This window comes from Python bivittatus, unplaced genomic scaffold, assembly GCF_059951505.1.
Source record: "Python bivittatus isolate LINGU-HERP-01145 unplaced genomic scaffold, Pbiv_v1 ctg000070_np1212, whole genome shotgun sequence".
Classification (NCBI taxonomy): Eukaryota; Metazoa; Chordata; class Lepidosauria; order Squamata; family Pythonidae; genus Python; species Python bivittatus.
The window spans coordinates 48,022,210-48,038,670 of NW_028277034.1; the positions used below are offsets into that span (position 1 = coordinate 48,022,210).

Below are 16,461 nucleotides of genomic sequence, written 5' to 3' on the forward strand. Positions count from 1 at the left end.
TCCCTTCTGAAATGATTCCCATGCCCCCCTTTCATTCTGTGGACTGAGATATCTTTTACAGATGCTTGTCCAGTCTACAGCTCTTCCTCCTGTTTCCCAAGGACATTCCCACATACCATTACATAAGTTTCATTGAGTAGGACATTAGTGCTAATCAGGTGCCCCACCTTGTTTGAGTAGAGATGTTTTACTTGTGTTATTGCTAAACCCATCTTCTAAAAATGCCCCTCTATCCACCTCATGGCCTGGTTAGCCATATTTTAACACATTTTAAAATCAATGGTGGTTGCAGCTGGTTGTGTTAAGCTAAAACCTTTTAGTCAAGCTTGATTCATGGTGATTTCACAGACACATCCAGGTAGTTTTTTGGCAGCCATATAGAAATAGTTTGCCATTGCCTTTCTCCAAGATAATTGTTTGACTTCCCAGTCTAATCTATAACCTTGGGCTTATTGGTAGACTAGACTCCCATCCAAGCACTAACAGAGCCAACCTTGCTTACTTTTTGCCAAAATATTGTTTCTGTCTAAAGTATAACAGTCATTGATACAATCTGTGAAAAAGGAGAGAGAAAGAACAGGCAAAACAGTTAGAACCAGGACAGAATTAAAATATGACTGCCTTGTTTATGGAATTGGGTGGGAGACGTGTTCCAAGTCATTGAGTCATTTTCATTTGTCAAACTGATGAAAGGACTTTGGATAAACTATTATCACATGATTTAATATCAACACGTTGAAGCTCAAATTATATACAATTTAATCTATAATGCATAACACTCGCATAAAGCTCAAGAAAAATAATGTCAGATGGTGTGGTGGGGGAAGCATAAAATAGAAACAGTCTATAAATATTAAGAGGAAAATCAATCAAATAATTCCTGAGATTTTTTTTTAAAAAAACACTTCAAAGTGGTTGCAGACTTTCTGTCATAAATATAACTAGCTACAGAAGTGCAAGGTGTTGTTCTTTGCAGACTAAGCTCAAAGACTAAGTTCAAAGAATAAAGGAAAATAGAAGAAGCAGAGATGTATCTGAATTTCACATATCTGGGCTTGGAAATAAGAATCTTAGCTCATCTCAGATTTGAAATGGAAGTTGTTATGATAATTTAATGTTTAGGAATATATCAAGAGTTTCAGAACATGCATACGGGGTTGTGGTGGGAGAAAAAGAGACTGTTTTTAAAATTTAAACCTATATTGAGTCCATTCCTGATCATTAGTGCTCACACTGAGCTAAAGGGGATTTTGAAGCTGTGCAGTGCTCAGTTGGTCTTCTTGAGATTAACAAAAAGGAAATTCCACAGACCTGGAATTTGTCCTATTAAACTGTGGAAAAAGGTTGATCATGGGTCTTGCACAGGACAGTCCTCTATTTGAAGGTGTTCATTTTTTGAAGGATTACCCAGTTCAGGTCCAGATTAAGCATAAACAACTGTAAGAAAGAAGAGCAAGAACCATAAAATAGCCTATCAACCCTTACCAGCACCTAAAGAACAGCAAAAGTAGAAAGGTCAGAAATTATTTGGTCATAGTCTTCCATGTCTAGTAAGAGGTCTGTTTAGATCAAAGGTGGGAACTTGTAACTCTCAAATTATTTCTAACTAAGCAAATCCTAGCTGTCTCAGTCAGTAGGACCAGTGTTAAAGGATGCTGGGTTCAACAACTTCTGGAGCACTACTGGTTCCTTTCCCAGGCTGAAATTCTAATTTTCTAAAATTGCATTTACTGTATTATATAAAGTAGTGAACCCAGATATGATGAACTTTCATGCCATGCTTGCCTTTTTTTCAGTGAAGCTTCAGAACTCAAGTTGCCAGAAGCCTATAATATCTCACCTACTTCTGAAATGAGCAAAGAAAGTAAGAGTTGACTATGAATCATTCTAAAGATCCATCTTGATTAGTATCTTGCCTTCCACATTTAAATATCAGCTGGGGAATGAGAAAGGAAGAGGACCACCAGCCTCCTTTCCATGCTTCTGAACTTTCTATCTACCTCTGGTGTTTATGTTAACTGGATGAGCCTCTGTCTTATCAACTCTCAGGCTTCTTTAGTTTTTAGAGGTCAACGGTATGAGAGGAAGGCAACTGCCATCTCTTGCTTCTTCACTGCAGCTGAGGATCTGTGCAATTGTCATGATGACTAGTGAGTAAAAGGGATGTTACCCATTGCTAAAAGGAAACGCTCATTTCCCTTGCTCACTTTAAAATGATGCATCATCACCTTCTCCTTCTTCACCACCACCACAACCACCATCATCATCTAAAAATAGTACAGAAAAGAAAAATGTGCCCCTTTTGGATTCAGGTGTAAAAAACAACTGGTTCACTGTTACGATTAACCCTGAATCAAGACAATTTCCCAATCTTTGCTCACTCTACTGGCCATGCCAACCCCCTTTTTCACATGTTCTCTCTGAACTCTAAATTGTGCTGATATTACTCTCTCAAAGATAAACCTAGTTAAGATGTTATAAAATCTAACTGTGAAAGGTTTCTTTTTTTTTTTAACATGCTGATTAATCTATCCAAGCGTTTAATTTTTCTCACTAGGTGTATATTGGCAACTCCACAGAAATTGGTAAATGGAGTACAGGATGCAGGAATCAAATAAATTTACACGAAGGCTTTTCATCAAACTAAAAAATAGATCTGGGAAAGTAATATGAAAATATCATACATGGAATGTAAAATTCACAAACCTAGATGTGGGAGGAAGCAAAATTGACCAATTTGTCCATCCCTATATTTTAATTGCAGTGGTGACTCCTTTCAGACTCCTTCTCTTCCTCTTTCCCTCCTATCTCTAATTTTAAACTGACCTCTTCTGTCTACTAAAATAAAAGATAATGAAGGCAGCCATGAACAAAAGCATGGGTGCTATTTGAAACTTGCTCTTACACTATTATGTAAATGAAACAAATGAAATAAGCCATACTCATTTGTTTCATATTTTTAAATATTGTTATCAAAGTAATTGCACACTAGGATGAACCATTGGGATTTTCTGTTTGGCTGATACAGTGAGAACTTTTCTTGAACTGATTTTCTTTTCCTTGCTTTGATTGTCAGCTCATGACTGTCAGCAGCTGCCAGCCCTGGGCCAAAATCTGCCTTTTTTACCTGGAGCCTTTAATTATCATCCCTGAGAGCAAATAACAGGAGCTCCTGTCCAAGGCACGTTTCTTAGGAGATCTTCCCAGAATTATCCTCTAGCAAAACTGATTGCTCTGGTTACAAAACCTCACCAGTTATATATAACTCTGTGATGTAATACCAGCTGTAGCTTCCACTGATCTTCCCAGAGACCCCAGACTCCCACACCCAAAGCTGCCTCTCCATGCTTGCTTTGGCCCTTCCTGCTCTAACGAACACACAAGTCTTTTCTGTGGGCTCCAGCAATGTAAGATGGGACAATCCCAACCACCTGCAAAGGAACTTTTATTCACCTGAAGTCGAAAATCTTTTGTTACCTCTTGGAATTCAAGATTGATTGATGATTGATTGATTGATTGATTGATTGAATATAGCTGTCCATCTCACAAAAAACGTGACTCTAGGTGGCATACAAACATAACAACAGTTAAAAATTACATAGTCATCTAAAAACAAACATACGTAAAATAGACATATAAAGCCCAAGAATGCTGGAGAACAACGGTCACTTGGTCTCATGCAGCCACCTTGCAGGCTCCGTATCTTCCCATGGGATCCCCAAGGTTGATGAAAAAACTGTGTTTTAAGGGCCTTCTGGGAGGCTAACAGAGATGGGGTTAACCTCACCTCGGGGGAATGATGTTCCAGAGGGCAGGGGCATAGCAGAAAAGACCCATCTCCTGAGTCCCGCAGCACACCCCTTCTGCCTGACCTGGTGGGATGGGTAACTGTAATCAGGAGATGGTCGTCCCTCAAAAAACCCAGCCGCATGCCATGTAGGGCTTTAAAGGTCAAAACCAGCTCTTTAAATTGGACCCGAAAGCAGACTGCCAACCAAGGCAGCTCGTGGAACAGAGGTGTTAATGTGTGCCCTCCTAGGGGCACACATAACTGCCACGCAACTGTATTCTGCACCAGCTGAAGCTTCCAGATGCTCTTCAGCCCCATGTAGAGCTTCTTTTCTTAGAAGCCCCAAGACAAATAGAGGATCATAGTCTAAATGTTGCGTTCCAATGATCTCCTGCTGATGAAATCATATTGCACTTTCAACACTACCTGTATTAAAGGCTAAGTCCAAGAAGGGGCCTGACCTTACATTGTATGGAGTCAGGCAGCCTTCTAAAGAGTCACTTGTACAGCAAGATGGGCAGCATATATAAATTTGAAAATAAATAGTAGATAAATAAAAAACTAAAATAATAAGATATTTTATAATCTGCAAGACCATCACGGTGTAATTTACCTGGCCCTTATTATTTTGGCTGAGATGTGCATGTAAAGAAGCTGAATCATAATGTAGCTGATAGCCTAAGCACCCATGAAACAGGAACAAGAGCCACACTGTACAACAGTGAAACAGTGAAATGACAAATGATGAAAGGAATGGGAGTTGCATTCCATGATATCTTCGGGTCATCAGTTTGGGGAGAACCAATATGGAGCAATTTTATTTTTTCCCCTTAGGAACTGAATCCTAACACTTGCGCAGCATCATTTCACTCCAAAGTCCCAAAACATCTTGAGTTGCTTGCTGCTAAAATATTCTGTTTGGCTCTGCTTCCCATCAGTGTTTCTATATAAAAACCTCCACATGCAGTCAAATGCACAATTACCCTTAAAAGGCATGACACTTAAAAAGCAATTCCTTGGTCTGTTTATTTTTATGTATTTAAAATCTCAGTTAATATGGGATCATAAGAACAGTACTGTAGGTTTGTTCTGAAATACAATTTTTACAGCGACAATTTGCTGGAGGCAGAACCTATGCTTTAAAAAAGACACTGAAAAGAAAATTAAAGAAAAAGAACAGGAAGTGGCTGTTTATTCAGTTCCTGGGAAAATTACAATGTTCTTGCTGATATTTATTCAGCTGAACTTTAGAGTAGAACTTATACCCCAGACTGGATAAGGGTTTTTGGTGTATATTAGTAAGGGGGGGAAATTGTTCTTTAAGATCATTTGTGGTTTCAACTGCTTTAATTAACGTATTAAGTTGTGTTTTTTTTCTTGGCACAAAAGCAGCACTTGAGGTGGGTATGAAATACAATTAAACCAAATATTGTAATCAAAACCTAAAATCCCAATTAAAAACACATCAGTAAAATTAAGAAATAAAGACAACCTACCAGTGTAAAAGCTACTTAGTAATCAAGTCCATTCAAAGGCCAAAAGGTGATCAGAATAAAAATGTCATTGCCTAAATGAAAATGTCTTTCATGCTTTAACTGGATTTCAGGTGCAAATATACAACCTCTATTAGCCACAATGTCCATCCATATTACAAGCATATCTGTACTTTCTCATCTCTCTGAACAATGATCAGACAATTACAGTACGATTCCTCCCATATGTTTTTGCTAAACATTGGTATGTGGGAGCTCATCTTTATTACTTACCATGTACCCCTATGATCCCAGCAAAGATCCCTAATTTCACATTTGATTATGTGCCATCAAGCTGGTAATCACTGCCTCGATCTATGCATTTTCCTGTCATCTTGTCAATCTTTTAATTTATAAGCTCCCAGTCAAAACTGTAGCATATTTAATATTTTTGGCAAGAAAGAATATTGTTGGCAGAATTTCTTAGGAGAAGTAAATTGAATTCACTGTCTAGGAGTGAATTAGCCATGCTAAATCACCTTTTGTTTAACTATGGTTTACTGAATGAACCACAGTTGATTGGGTTCACATCATAAAGCCAGCCATAAATCAGATGTGGGCCTTCTAACTTTCTAGAGAGCTGAAGGAGGCATCTGGTGATGTGATGATGTCACCAAAAGAGGCGTCGCCAATTCAGGTGAACCTGTTTGGAGACATCCGAGGGAGCTTGTAAGAATGGGAATGAGAGGAGGAGGCCTCCAGGACGCAGGCTTGTTGCCATTTCTACTATTAACCCCAACAATAAAATATCTTCAACTTTCTATTCTTGCTGTTTTGGGGTCATCTGGGGGTGTTGGGAGTTAAGGGAGGGGATGGGGGTACTTTGGTTCACAGTTGCTTCTTGCTTCTATTCCTCACTTTTTTTTTTTTTGGTGGGAGAATCACACTGCTGAAATTCAGCCATTTTGTTACTGAAATGTGGTAGTGCTATCTTGGAGGTAAGGGTGAGCACCAACAGAGCACTCTATCAGTTGTCCACTCCCACCATAAACCGTGGTTTACAAACCACAAGGCTGGGTTTAAACACCCTAAACCAAAACCAGACAAACTGCATGGTGGCTCAATGAGATGTGTGAACGAAGCAGGTAAAATTTATATTTGGCTTGAAAATAAAATTAGTTTTTAAATGGAAAGCTCAGAGCAGATGAGAAAAGAGGCACGTGCATTATAGAATATATATAGACTCTTCACCCAGCAAAAATGTCTAGCTCAGGAGGGAAATTGAGTGTCTACCTATCTGCCCAGCACCCCTCCACCCCAGAAATCTGTTTAGATCTTCCATTGTTTGCTAAATCTCGTCATATCTCTGTTATTGTTTTCCCAGTCAATCAACAGCATCCATAATGAGCCACAATGATGTCAAAATGACGCCTCTCTCATGACATCATTGCATTGACATTTTGATCTCTGATGCAAGTATGTAAGTTGTGTCTTTTGCATGATAATGTCATCCCACTTGTCATTATTTCACACACGGCCTGCAGATGCCCACGCAATCGATATTGTATTCCTAATTTAAAGCAGTTCCTAATTTATTAATAGACTGTTTTTAGATAGTTGCTCTTCAATTTATATGCATTTTCTCATAATCTGTTTTCTTCTGGAACGTAAATTGCATTGAATTTGTAAAGTATAAAGGTGAGACATAAATGTTTTAAATAAATAGATAAATCCAATTTTTCTACTATGTTGTCAGGGAGCTACTTTTTAAAAAACCAAAATAAAAGAAACAATAAAGCAATTGAAATACTTCTTTAAAATTAAAGGAACTTAATAACCACTTTTGTAGCTGGTGTTAGCCGCTGAGACTCCCTGGACTGTAAGCAGGAATAGCAAAAGTTGGATGGTCCTTGGTTTCTGTCTCTCTCACACACACACCAAGTTATTATATAGTTTGGTTTTGCCTTAGTCTATTATAAGCCATGCTTCATGGCTTTGCATGTTGGGTGAATCCAACCAATTATGATGCATTCAATAAAGCACAGTTAAGCAAACCATGTCTTGCAATGTTTTATGAATACATCTTTTCTCTCTGCTATTGGCATAGGTTGCCCCAGCCTCAGAGTAGGCACAGCAAATGAACTAAGTTATCAGCTGATGCAATAGCCCATGTGTATCAGTGTTGCCTTCTTAATTGTGCTGAAGGTTGCAACAGCAATTGTGAGCACACATGGAAAACCACACTTCCAATGACTTGTGACATGAAAGCCAAATGACTGTTCTTCCCATCTGTCTTGTGGCCAATAAACTTCATAGGAGACCTGGCTGACCCACAATCTCTCCCATACAGCTAGCTCTTCATTAGTGGCCTTCTAAGATCACTGCAGCCACTCAGATGGCTATGATTAAGAAGCTACATCAACAGATACATGAAGACAAGGAACAAAAACAAAGGCTAGTTCCCTCTTTGAATCAAGTGCAGAGGTTAGAGCAGTTGGTTCATAAATATCCATTCCTGAGTCATGAGAGAGTGGCTTTGAACAGCCTTTCCAGGGACCTTTCTGTTTGTGTTTTTGTGAATGGCTTTTGTCGTGGTACGATTTCTCCCATTTCCATCCCCAGACTCTTGCAGGGATCGGACTGAATGAAACCAAATCAGGTGTTCACTCTCCACTGAAAGATAATAGCATCTGGTTAGTTTCTTTATCCTCCTAATTATATGCTCACATCCTGAACTCAGGGTTTTGATATACTTTGTGATAGACAACTCGATGTCCTGCTGAGTTTTAGATTATGGCCATATTCACACCAGATAGTCTACTGTAAACCTTCCTTAGTAAGCATGAGTGTCTAACTTCCCCACACACTGCTTCTTAACTTAGGTGTTGAAAGGAACCATCTTAGATCACTTTAACCTGGATGCTATATCTTGAGCCACCCATAGTTACAGGATAAAGGGATTAAATCTGGGTGGTCATCTCAGGCCACATATAAGGAATGCTCCAAACTGGGGTAGGTAGCACATCTGGTGCCTCCACAAAGCTGTGAGGCTTCCAGAGGTCTTTTGCAACAGAGGCCAATAAACTTTCATCTCAGTTGTTGTTCCAGAAGACACACTACAAAGACTGTTCTGTAGCATTTCCTCTAGAGCTATGGAGCAGGAGATTTTTCCATGGTGAGAACAACCCATTGCAAAAGCCAGTACATCAAGGAAACAACAAGGATAGGGGGCACCAACTGGAATGCCAACTCTCCTATGAGCTAGTTGGAGGCTGTTTCTATCCTCCTCCTTCCTCCTCCATCCCAGCCCCAGGGAGTAAGTGTGAAGATATGCAAATGGCAGTGTGAAACTGTTGCAGAGAGGAAGAGGAACAAGGGCAGTGCCTATGTGGAAATACCATTCCTTTAAATGTAAGATCCTTTGATAGAGATGTTATTTATTTATGTATTAGTTTTGTAGCCATACACCCTAAGGACTCACATTAAGAACATAAAACAACAGAACAATGCATAAAATAAATAAACAGCTGGAGCAATCAAACAAAAGAAGCAGCAACAGCACCAACCAAGTCATTTCTCAGATATTCTCCCCCTCCCGCCCCCAAACCCTCTCCTTTGACTAATTTCCAGAAAATTAACAAGATGAGTGACAGGCAAATTTTTGAGAGAGTTAGTTCCACAAAATATAGGCCTGACAAACACTTACTGGGGTTCAGGCCTCCACCATATTAGAAAAGCAGGGAACTACCAGCAGTTTCTCCCAGGACATTCAGATTGGATAGGTCAGTTTCCATTGGAGTAGGTAGTCCTGAAGCTACCTGCAGGACAAGCCATACAGGGCTTTAGAGATTAAACAACCACTTTGAATTGCACCTGGACATTTCTTGAAAGTCAAAGTAGGGTCTACAGCACAGGTACAGCTACATCTCTGGGTATAGGTGTGTGTGGGTGTGTGAAAATGGCAGATATGACGTTGCATTACCATCAACCCCTGCTCTTTTGTACAGACACCACTGTCCACATGTTATGTTTTGCACCAACCTCAGTCCCAAATGGTCCTCAAAGGCAGACCCATGTACATTGCATTGATTCTGACATAGTTCTTTATTGGCTACATAGTGTCACATAACACAAATCTCTCTGCATGTCAATCTTACAGTTTTCAAAGGTCCAGTCGGACAAGAAATTATTTCAAGTACAGTGTGCTCAAAAGTGTGACAAATATTTAAATTCTCTCCCCCCCCCCAAATGGTCATTTCACCAATTGTGTAAGGAAAAATTACATATATTGAACAGCTTATGGAACAGCCTCCTGGTTGAGATCCAGAGAGCCTCCTGGCCTTTCTGAAAGCCTTTGAGACCTGGATCTTACCCAGGTATTGGGACAGGATTTGGGACAGGAGAGCTATGGTGCCTTGATTGTCTGAAATGGTTGTGTGTGTGTGTGTGTGCGTGTGTGTGTAGTTATTTTTGTCTGTTGTTGTAAGCCAGCTATGGTTATGCCACGTTGTATTTTAAATGAATGAATAAATAGACAGACAGATAGACAGATAAATAAATAAATATTAGATTAATCTCTAATTTTTAGAAATTGGAAAAAAGTGATTTTCTGTTAATAGCATTATTTTCTAATGGGAGTGTATCTGGATTTTTTTGCAACAAAGAAGAATCAAGGATAGTGTGCATTTTTCCATGATGAATTAAACATAAAAACTAATGGGTCTCATTTGTTACTATTAATGCTAGAGTTCCAAAGAATTCCAAATGTTATAAATTGATTCATTGTTCATTCAGAACTAGGCAGGCTGGTCTCTTTATATTCAGTTCATTTTGTATGAGTTCATTCTTAAGTTTCTTCTGTTCTGCTTTTCAATTAATCTGAAATGTTTTAAAAATCCAGATTTAAACACATATTTAGAAATGTGCAATCAGAATGAACATACATGTGTCGTATCGTAAAAGAAACATTTTAACGGAATGCTGGATGCTTTGAGAGAACTGCATAGCATAATTCTGACAAAGTGTGAAATCTGACACGTAATTACATTCAGATTCTCACTTTAGTCCAGTTAGTGGAAATCAGGTCTATTCACCTCAGAATTCTCCAAGATCAAAATCATTTGAGGTCTCTTCAGAGTCTGTTTCCACTAACAGGTCAGAGGGAGTTTACAGGGGTAGGTGGGGAGAGAAAGATTGACAATTGAAGCTGGCCAGTCTTCATCTCAGACATAAGGTGACTCACTTCATGATAGGTCTTTCCTTACAAAATGCCATAATTGCAAGGCTATAAAACAAGGAGACAAAGACTGCATTACAAGCTGCTCTGACTCGTTTCAGATGAAAGCAAAGGACATAAAATAATATGGGAATTATAAAAATGACTGCAGTTTTAATAAATAAACAGCTAATGGATGAAGTTTCAATAAAGAAAATATTATTAATCTCGCGTGACTATAGAACCCAGTTTGGAGCCTTAACCACTCAAAAGTAGATTCACTGACTAGGGCTGCAAATAAAAGGCAAGACTTCTGCATATTTGCAAGGCAGGAAGAAGCAAATAATGTCTTCCTCCAGTACAAAAGGTGGGGGAGAAGTCACACAAGGCCGTGTAAAGGAGGCGATGTTACAAAATGACGTGGGAAACTCCATTTTAGGTTCCTCCCTTCCCATACTCTTTTTTGGACTTTTATTTCAATGGAGCTTCCTGACTCCACTTTTGTTATGAGAGCCAAAGCTGCTGACCCACTAAACCCCAAAGATATTTTCTAGTGCCACTAAAAACATCTATTCACCACAAAAATCTCAACATTTAGTGTTTATGCAAAGGATTGTATACATAAGACAGATCTGATCTACTGCCAAATAAGGAGAGCCATAGCAGATGGGCTTTGATTTCATTCTAAGAACACATGAAAACTTTTTCTCCTGGTTTGCCCAGAGGTTCGTCTTCTCCTATCTTCTGCCTACTTTCTTGTAGAAGTTATAATCATGTTGACTTGTACTTCCTTCACTTTTGCAAATCCTTCATTTTAAAGAGCTTGTTAATTTCAGCTTCTATGGCATATTTGCTAGTTCTGTACGCCTGGGATTCTACATCAGGAGTGCAAAATACTTTTTTGGCCTAAGAGACACACTTGTCCTTTGAGTAACATCCAAGGGGTCAGATTCCAAGTAGTAAGTCAGACTGTGACAAAAGCACTGATGTAGTTTAATTTAATTTAATTCAATTTAATACAGTTAATAGAACACCAGTGAATGGTAATGGCAAAGAACCAGAGAAGCTGAGGTCAAATTTGTCCTCAGCTATGGAAGCTCTCTGAATGATTTCAGGACAGATACTTTTCTATCTGTGTGATTGTTGAATTCACAGAAGAAAGGTTGGATATAACCCTCTCAAATAAAGAAAGAAATAGGAACATTCTGTTTTGGAAAATATTTCTGTCATATTAAATTTACATTTTGGTAGCAACTTCTGAACATGCTACGCCGACCATATCTAAGATAAGAGATTGGGAATGCAGATTGTCGATTCCTTCTTTAGTTTATAGAGGTAACAACTGGATTTGCTAAGAAAAAAAGGGGGGGGAAACAGAGTGACCCAAAGGTTTGATTACTGCAATTTGTTGTGTATGGTGTTATCCCTGAAGACTTCCCAAACTAAGGAGAAGTATGATAACAGGTACATAAAAGGGAGCCGTGAAAGGGAGTTGGTAAGGACTACTTTCCATTGCAAAGAAAGTAGGGCCAGAAATAATGGGTATAACTTGCAGCCATCTAGATGTCCTTTAATACAAGGAAAACCTTTCTGAATGTAAGATTTATTCAACATGGAACTATTTACCTACAGAGGTTGCAGGTTCTCCATCTCTGGAGATATTTTAAGTTGGCAGTTACCTCCTAAGGATGGTTGAATTGGTTTTACTGCACACTGCAGAGGGTTGGGATGAATGAAATAGTGTGTCTGATCCCTGTTACTAAAAACCCATTGGAGAAATGTTCCCTAAAAATGGAAATTTCTGTTTGTTTCCTCCTCTGGCAGCCCTAGTGCTCCTCTTCAGGAGATGTATGGGGGAGAGAGAAGCGTTTCAAATCAATGTTTTCAAACTTGGCAAGTTTAAGATGTGTGAACTGCAATTCCCAGAATTCCCCAGCCAGCATATGCTGGCTGGGGAATTCTGGGAATTGGAGTCTACACATCTTAAAGTTGCCAAGTTTGAAAAACATGGTTATACTGTAGATGCTGGTCAACTCCTCACATTTAAAACTTGGCAGGAAATTTGGAGGTAAGCTCGGCGGTACATTTTTTGCTCTTTCCATGTTGCTTTTGTGTGCCCTGCTGTTGTGTGGAAATTGTATCTCCTATGCTTCCCAGCCAGTGTGGCCAACAACCTTGCTGGCTGGGCATTCTGTAAAATTGTAGTCCCAACACATATGCAGAACACAACTTAAGAGATGCCCCAGCATCAAATAAATAAATAAATTCCACCAGATAAAGGTCAAGTCAAAAGCCTGTCTTAGCCATATATGCTGTCCAGAACTCCTACGTCTCCTTTCCTATCTCAGAGTATTAGTATATAGTGTACTTTGGGGAAAATATGCTCCCAATTATTATTTTTTTAAAGAACACCTTTGTGTCATTGCTTTTGACAGCCTTATGATTATGTTTAATATGGGTGTGACCCAGAATAACCCTTCAATACAAGATCATGATGCTGCAGTGTTTATTTATTTATTCTTTCGCCTTTGAAATGGTGACGATGATTAATGCTACTACCTTTACTGCTTGCCCTCTTCTTTCCAAGGCCATTCTTCAAGGACATCTATTTCTTTATAAAATGCTGATAAATCTAATCTTTCTTCCCTGATCTATGCAAATGAGCGCACATTTAGTACTCACATGTTCTCATTTCATAAAAGGCAAAGAGCTGTTCAGAGACATTTAGAGTGAGAACTAGGTATCACTTTGGCCCAATCCACGTAAGATTAAGCACATTTAGTTGCTGCTGAGTTCAGTGTGATGAGAGGCTGATGTTCCACTAACAGTGAAGCGGCATCCAAATTTGGCCAGACCGTGTGCCATCTTCTTCAGTCACCACCATTTCACAGGAGTTGAGCTTTTAAAGGCTTGCCACTGAGTACAATGCAGGTGCCTCAATTTTGTGGGCACCATGAAAAATATGGAAGAGGAATTGTCACCTGCACATGTTCAAGAGTTGATAGGAAAAGAAGATCTAGCTATAGCAGTACATGTCTTATTTTTGGGACTAGCAATCTTTTTGCAGCTGAAGGCCATATATATGGTTTATCAGGTTTTGGAGAATTTAAAAGCCAAAGAGTGCTGTGATGTGATGCTGTCACTGGGGATGATGGTGGTTATGTGGCTTATGGCTCATGAATTCCCCATGCTTGCCTTAATCACGTAACAATTAGATGTAAGGAGGCAGTAGACTTATTTTCATTAGATGCATTCAACCAAAGACTTGGCTAATCATCTCTTGGGGATGCTATACTGTAATTTGGATTCCTACACTAAGCAGGGATTTAGCTACCCAGCAACCTGAATGGCCTTTTCCAGCTCTACAATTTTGGGATTCAATGGACCTCTGCAATAACTGAAGAACTGCCTTCTCCAACATGAATCTTCCTGGAATCTGCAGAAGTCCTTCTCTGCATCACCCACATCAAGGCTCTATTTCATAATGCCAAATAAAAAGATATTTTGTTCCCAGTGGCCATGCCCAACTTTCTTTCTAAAGAAACTTCTCTCTCTTGCAGTCTTCCAGTAGCAGGGTTATGCTTGTTTGTTTAGACTACTATCTGGCTGAACACATCTAGTAAAGGTTTGCAATGTTTCTTCTGTTTATGATGGATGTGTTACATTTGACTTGGCTGACATTATTATCATGCTCTTGCTTGCATGTGGGTTAGTTTTATTAGATTTTGTTTTATTAGATTGAGGCTGTACATTATGCTATTATATACATTACACGTGTTATTCTGAGCAATTGGAGATTTTTACTGTGAATGTGGAAAATTGGGGAGAATTAAATGAACAAATTCATGCACTGAAATAGTCAGTGGTCTTGAATCTACATTTTTCCTATTTCCCCTTCCATTACATTACATCCCACCAGGCAGGAGGGGGATGGCTGAGCTACATCATCTGCTCAGGTATTCCACATTCTTCCCTTTCAAAACTGAAATGGTAGGCTTTGAATGGAAACCTAAGTGGTGACAAGTAAATATTTAGTTTGTGCACCACCACTAGCAATGAAATAAACTGTAGGGCAGCCTTTCCCCACTTGGGAATGTGCTGTGGCTACAACTTCCCAAATTCCCCAACCAGTTGGGTAGTTTCAGTGATTGCAGAATTCTGAGAATTACCCTCCCAACACATTTAGAAGCCATCAACTTGGGGAAGGCTGCTGTGGAGAAACAATCCCTACCATTTACAGAATTATCTTGGTAACCACAAGCAAGAATGGGCCAAATGATTCTGTGATGGCATCCAGATCAAACTTCCTCATGGATCTCAGCAATGGAGATTGGCCATTCAATTTTTTCTCCAACCAGCATCCAAATAAAGCTTGAATATCAAAGCAGCAAATGACAACAGATTCTTAGGCAGAAGTCAATGTCCAGTTCATTAAGTGGACTAAGAGGAACAAGTAATAAGATTAGAGCTTTATAAGTTCTGATGGACAAGGATTATCATGTCATCTTCTCTGGTAAGTAGATATGGCACCATTGAGGCTCCTCAAAAGCACCAAAATTGGGCTGTAACCCACATCTTGGTAGTACATAAGATATGACAAAAGTATCTGTTACTAGACACTCCAAATGAAGGCACAGTCCTCCCCTCTTTGGCACACAACTCTCTTACATAACAGCTGGAAGCTTAACTGTTTCACTTAAAAAGCATATGGAGATAACAAAAGACTGGTATTTTCAACTTCCAGAAGGTGTTTTTCCTTCATGTGAGTATGCTGAAAGTCAAATGTATATTCCATCTGGAAGCAGTTGAGCTGGGAAGAAGGTAATGAGAAATAGCTCAGTACAAAATTGATAGAGATATCATAATGACTCTGACTCATAATAGGAGGGAAAAGGGCAGGATAAGTTCTGGAATTAGGGTGACTGAATCAGACGTCACTGAAACAGAGGACAAAAGATGTAGGTTATGGAAACATTTCTAACCTACTATAGATTTAAAAAGAAGTACCATGTAGCTCATTGTAAACGGGATGACTGGACAAGTACCCTCCTGTTAAGATGCAAAATATTGAAGTGCAGTGTTAAAGCCCTTTCTCTCCTGGTTTATATGCTTTTAGTAGAAAAGTGGGATAAAAACATTTTTGAATGATTTTAAATTTTTCTAAACCACAAAAATGTGTGGTTGTTAAATGGGACTTGGGCAATCCATCAACTAGAGGAAGATTCTCTGTAAATTATATCACAGGCTGCGAACCTAGAGATGTAATTACAATATTAGTAAGATAAGGGCCCAGAAGGGATCTCTTCTTCACTTTTAGACAGTTCTACAAGTCTAGACAGTTTAAGAATTAATGTGGGAGACTGGTGGAAGAATACAGGTGAAGAAAGAAACCTTTTATCCTCTATCTCTGAGGCTTAGGGAGATGGGCCAAATGCCACCCAAAGGCACCATCCCATTATAGGCAAAGCCATATTTCTGATTTCACCACATACCTTCAAATCATAAACTGTAGAACATGAAAAAATGACTTCCAGATCTAGACATAAATGATCTTCCTAATTCTGAAGAATCTGGGGCAAGTGAAGTTGAGTGGATACCTTCTCTGCATTTCTCCAGAGGAAGGAGAAATTTTAGAATTGTTCCTTATGGGCAGGACCATTATAGTGGCAGTCACTCTGCTACTGAAAGAGCCTCATGAAACAATAGTTCCTCCTGATGTCTTCCCTTGTGATTGAATGGAGGTATGAGAAGCTTGGGACACTGTAGAATGATGGAGAGAGGATGGTACAGTGAAAGACAGGACAACCATGCACATCTCTTGGCTAACTGACCACTAAATAAGAGAAAGGGATACCCCCTTCTCTTCTCTTTCCAAGAATCTCAAACACAAATTCTTTTTCATCAAACTGAGTTTCTTTACTCAGCACTAATATCATGATTTTTCCACCATTAACATGTGCGAACATGAGGCCTGCTCTTACTTG

At 39.1% G+C, this 16,461-nt stretch overlaps 1 long non-coding RNA gene across 1 annotated transcript in view; it reads right to left on the reverse strand.

Annotated features, from left to right (window-relative positions):
* Positions 1 to 1,174: 1,174 nt before the first annotated feature.
* LOC148216889 (uncharacterized) overlaps positions 1,175 to 16,461 on the reverse strand; it is a 37,431-nt gene continuing 22,144 nt past the window's right edge. The window contains exons 2-3 of the long non-coding RNA XR_015794662.1: positions 3,454 to 3,560; positions 1,175 to 1,437 (exon numbers count right to left, since the gene is read on the reverse strand). This is a non-coding gene — a long non-coding RNA (uncharacterized LOC148216889). The remainder of the gene's footprint in view (positions 1,438 to 3,453; positions 3,561 to 16,461) is intronic.